Source organism: Mya arenaria, chromosome 7 (assembly GCF_026914265.1).
Source record: "Mya arenaria isolate MELC-2E11 chromosome 7, ASM2691426v1".
Taxonomy (NCBI): Eukaryota; Metazoa; Mollusca; class Bivalvia; order Myida; family Myidae; genus Mya; species Mya arenaria.
This window is the reverse complement of record NC_069128.1, coordinates 29294444-29300443: the sequence shown is the minus strand read 5'-3', so window position 1 is coordinate 29300443 and position 6000 is coordinate 29294444.

The window sequence follows — 6000 nt, the reverse complement described above, 5'->3', positions numbered from 1 at the left end:
ACGGTTTCTGTCAGAAAGGAGCATCATAAAAAATATAATAATCGGGGTTATTTAACGATTTGCGCATGCGTATTAGATAGTTTAAATGCAAATTGCGCCAACACTAAGAACGTTTTTGCTTCTTTTGGTTTTCTGAACTATTAAATCGGCCCGCGCTACGATCGGCATGCAGACTGATTGCTTTCGAAGACAAAAAAAAATATTCAATTACTATTGCATTTGTTCTGGACGAAAGACCCCTCGAATGCGCAAAATGCTTGGAAATTAAATCATAATACCATATATGAAATGTTTGTAATTTTCTTTGAATGACATGCATTATAGGTAAATAGCAAACCTTAGTATAGGCAGTAGATGTACCAAAGTTCTACCTTTCGTCTCATTGGTCAAAACTAAAACTGAATATCGGAATACTTGTCAGTCCAAGTGGAGGATATTTACTTTATAAACATAAATCAATTTAATAAATGCTTGTCGTTAAACATCTTAAACCTTATATCTATATATGAGGTTTCCATCTGCTTAGTCGATGATTATGAACTTCCTAGATGTTTATTTTATCTATTTATGATACATTGTCCTTTCTTGCGTGATGAAATAAATAAAACACATCTAGGTCCGTAAACACTTTCATTTGGAACCATGCTGTTTATGTTCTACACACAATTCAATCTATACCGGTTAAAATTACGGAAAACAAAAGAAGCATAATAAGTATCCACGTATTGTACAGAATTTATTGTTTTCCGCCTTCAAGCCTTCGCAGTAATATTCGGTAATCCAGTAATAGTATATTTTTCTGCATCGGACCCATCCCCTATTAAACACAAACACGGTGGAATTCGATGTTAAATATAATGTTTACTATCCTATGTAACATTGTTTTAGGTCTTCTTGGCAACGCTGCGGTTACCTGTGGTGAAATCAATAATACATAAGCTTCATTAAAGTCACCGGCAAGTGTCAATTGGACATACTGATAAAATCTGGAACAGTCAATCGCTTTAGCATCTGTTTAGGATGCCCCGAAAACTTGAATAATAAAAAGTGAGGATACAGCACTGTCGTTAAGCTTACAACGCACTTGATGCTATGGAAGATCAACACATTTCGATCCAGGTCAATAGCCAATGGCTAAATGAAATATTGTCTTGAAAAGAGTTTAATTACCTTGTTTACAACTATTCAGTTTAAGGGGATTGCCAAACTAAATATAACATTACTGAAACTCTTGACTGACAAGCCCAAAAATCATTTCATTGTTGTCATCTGAGGTTGAAACTACCACATGATGTCATCAAACTATAAGTGGGAACGCTTTCTACATAGGCAACTGCAATGACAAGTCAATTTTGAAGCATGAAACAATAAAGAGGTTGATCATGAGTTTACTTCTGGTTTGTATTCTAGGAAATTCTGCAAAGTGGTTAAAAGCTAATAAGTTATTAAATGGGTTTAAATTTATGGGTTAGCGAACCCAGTTCTATGTCCGAAAATACAAGTTTAATTGTAAGTAAATATTTATTTATTAGAAGACGAAAACACTTGACAAATAATGAATTAATATAAACAAAAAAAATATATGTAGGCGTTTTTTTATGCGGATTTTTTATTTGAGTTTCTTTAGTTAACATAAGCCATTTTTTCTAGTGAAGAAACCGTTTAATTGAGGAAATTCAAATCAAACATCAGGCATTTAATGTGAACAATTTATTGATGATTGCGAAGCCACAAACATAAAGTCATAGCAAACACTGCTGTCAATACAATTAAATGCTATTTAACGGGAAATACAAACAGTTATCGACTTAAACGAAGGGAAACAATATGTTAGAGTAGTTATCAGTTCCGGCGCCAGTACATCATATATCAGTTGGAGATTTTATCAAACTGTATATAAAGAAGCCGAAACTACAAAATATATCACATCCTCTGGAGTCCGTCAGTGGTGATTTATTTAATTCAAAAGGGAAAGTCGAAATTACATTTCAGATGAAAATATTACAACTCACACAAAGCTTTTTGTGATAAAAGAAATAAACAGAAACAGTATTCTAGGAGATGATTGGTTAAATATAAATAATGTAGGAATGTATTTCTATTAAGGATGTATCCATGTTCCGCAGATATCAAATTAAAGATAAACATTAAATTCAATTTATGAGTACTCTCTTAAAAGTATGAGTTGAGTTCATTTGTTTCGAGTAATTGACAAACCAGTATGGAAATTGAAAAAACTGTCATTTATTCACATTAAATGACGTATATCGTTACAAACGAACAATATACATGGCCGAAACAAAGTTGGAGGTAAATAAAACGCCCTCCAATAGAACATATCAAATAATACAAAATGCATTATGTAACTCAGACAAATGGTAGGATAACAGTATAGCAAATGTATGATAACATTATAGCAAAAAGTAAAAAGATAATAAAAATATAATATTAACACAAACAGGCATGGCGTTTAAGCGAAAATGGAAAGGACCTTATTAGGTATATTAAGTAAAACGCACTGGCCTATATATTGGGTGAGGTAGGGTGGGATAAAAAGCTTATGAAAATACTGCGTGATTCAGGTTCGCATAAGTTATCTGTGAAATTATTGCGTTGTGTTATCCGCAAGATGAGACAGTTAAATTATACTATCAATATTGTAAACTCTGTACTAATAATTTACTTACAAACGAACAATATACATGGCCGAAACAAAGATGGAGGTTAATAAAACGCCATAAGAAACCCCAACCAAACATTAAATTCAATTTGCCGATTCACTCATTAAACAACGCCAGCTCCTAAGACTTCACTTCACTCACTGCTAGTTATTACCTAGATAAGGAAAGAAGCGATAACCGCTAGAGGATAATTATAACCATTAAATGACCATCATATCTCTTATTTACCAAGTCTAGAGGTAAACTACTCAGATATTGTATGACGTCCTTTACAATGACACACTTAACGAACTGGTATATATTTAAATTATTGAAAAGGATGTCAAGTTGTTGGAAATATGGTCTTTGACTGATAATAGTTATATACCCGCTGTGCCTTCCAGTTCGGATACAATTTTAAGTAAAATGACCAAACAGTACAATAAAAATAAGTGAGTATTAAGCTGATAGTGCTTTGCATGATCATAATAACAAATGGATAAGATAAATACTAGACTCATCTTACTCTTTTAGCGAAGTTTGTAATTAAGTATTATAATAACGAAATTATGAAAAATATAAGAATAATATTATGGAAATTAGATGTGTAGCGAAAGGTGAAAATGATAAGTAATACGTTGACAACTGTAAGTCTCTCCCATCTTCCATTAGTACAGTGGCCTTGTAATATTTAGAAGTGTAGTTGTTGCTGTAGTTGTTTTGTCGATGAGGTAAGTTGTGTAGTTGTTGCTGTACTTCGTAGTGTAGTTGTTGCTGTACTACGTTATGTAGTTGTTGCTGTACTAGGTAGTGTAGTTGTTGCTGTACTACGTTGTGTAGTTGTTGCAGTACTACGTTGTGTTGTTGTTGCTGTACTAGGTAGTGTAGTTGTTGCTGTACTACGTAGTGTAGTTGTTGCTGTACTACGTAGTGTAGTTGTTGCTGTAATGAGTAGTGTAGTTGTGTGAATATGGTGATAGATTGTGGTGGTGTTTATGTTGATATTGGCTTTGTTGTTGCCACCATTTTGTCGTTGTTCGAAATAATACTTTTCGCAATTATTTTTTCGTAAGATAGAAGACATATCAACTATAATCGACATATGATAATGTTAATTAACGCATTCAAGTTTTGGTACTATATTTGCGTGTTATAGACTAAACAATCGACTTAGATTTAATTGGTCGAAATTGCCGAACGAGGCCGAACGAGGCATTCGTTATGAGTTTCCGGAAACGTAGTGGTTATTGATGAAGACATTATTCAGTACAATCAAACATTGACTTCAACTTTATTCGAAGTTGGTCTTTTTAAGAGGCACCCATCATAATTATCAATTTGTAAGTCATATAAAGATGAGCATTTCGAGTTCACATTGTAAGACGGTACTTGACGATTTGTCACTGAATAACCTATGAATATTTAAAAGTGTGTTATACTATCAATTTAGGTTATTATTCTTCTAACAATATCATACTTGCGAATTAGCACGCCGAGGCAGTACTAATGAAAAGCTTATAAAAGTCTATAGTGTGTTATGAAATGATTAATCAAAGTCAGTTGTTAGTCGTTTAATGATGAGCAGCGCGAATTATCGATGTAGAACAATTTTTAACATTTTCTTACTGAATAGCACAATAGTTGGTCTTGATATTGTCAGGACAGTGTCCGGGCAGAGATTTGGATGGTCACCTGACTGTAGGCAGGGATTGCCATAATCATAGGGACAACCTTTTGACGTTACTATTTTCCGATAATATCAGCAACATCTACTTTGCTTAAATTCCCAAGTGCATATTGCTACTTACAACTTCGCTGTTTTAAATGTTAAAAATTATCATTATTTTATACTCTTGGAAGATCTAACCATTTTACATTTGTATGCCAACTAGAGGAACCGTGCGCATGTGGATTGACCATACAGCCGGGAAAACTAGTTGATGTTATCACTGTAAACAGTGCTCTAAACAAACTTTTTTTGGCAAAACATACCATATATTCCAAGATTTCTTTTGCAAGCGTCATTATAGCCATCTTTATCGTCTTTCTTCAGTTAGATCCCTTTCGTGACAAAGTTAATCCTTTGACATGTTTTCAACAAAATAAGCCTAGAAAAAGGATCCCATTGGATATAATAACTTAATAAGTGCTACCTTTTCGTATTTCTCCTTTGACTTTGTTTTAAATTAAAACAATAATTCGCAAACGGTATGATTAGAATAAGCATTAAAACTCTGAATTGCAAAACCAGACAATAAATCACATATATTTTCTAATGACGTAAGAGTGATTTCCCTAATTGGTGGATGCTGGTCAGTTACATGGAAAGTAAAATGTTAAATTAATTGTGTAGTGACTTATGTGTGTGCATAGTAAAACATAATGTCACTTTTTTGTGTGGATTATATTTTATTTGAAGTTTGAAGCATTAACGATAATTTTTGTGTCATAAAAAAGACTAGATTCGTGTTCAAGCGGGCAAAGAAAAAAACTTTTAATCTGCATCTCCAGCTTCAATGAAAATTTCCCTGCAAGCCCGGCATATTTACTGCCGATTAAAATAAAATTTAATATTTAGCCTCCTTACTCCGGAAGGACGTAAACCTCATAGTGATCGTTCAGAAGGAGGGAACCGTACCGCGCGTAGTGCCGACCTTCCGCGTTGACAGACGTCCATGAGCTCGTGACTGCTAACCAGAAATATGCCCGTGTTTCCGAGTCATTGGCCTTGGCTCAGAGGTGAGTGACTTTGACTTTGAACCGGACCTTTCTACGACGGACATTTTATCGAAATTCGACGCAACGTTAAGAAACATGAATAGTAAGCCCGATTTCATGGTAAAATATGTCGATAAGCTTATTAAACAGAAAAACATATCAAAATGCAAAGCTGCCTAATGAGGTTAAAACATTTATTCATCAAATGTTTCTGTTGAGGAAATATCTGCAGATCTTAGATCTAACCGCATTGAAATACTGGTAGAAAACAACAACCTAAGGACGTTCAATTAAGTCAAAAGCGGAACCAGAGTACACCGCCTGCAAACTTATTAGGGAAGACCTCTGCATTGACGATTCTCATGTATGTTTTCAATACATATACCGCGTACCCGGAAAACATTCCCCCAGGCCAGTAATCGTTCAGTTTCCAAACTACAACGACAGGTAAAACGTTTATGTACGCGTTCCAGACAAAATGGAAATCTACAAACTTAATTGTTCGCACATCAGAAGACCTGCCTGGATTTTAAAAGCAAGAACCGACCTATACCCATTCTTTGACGAATGCATTTATAATGGAAATAATACATTCTCTAAACTAGATGAACTGGTTGTTGAT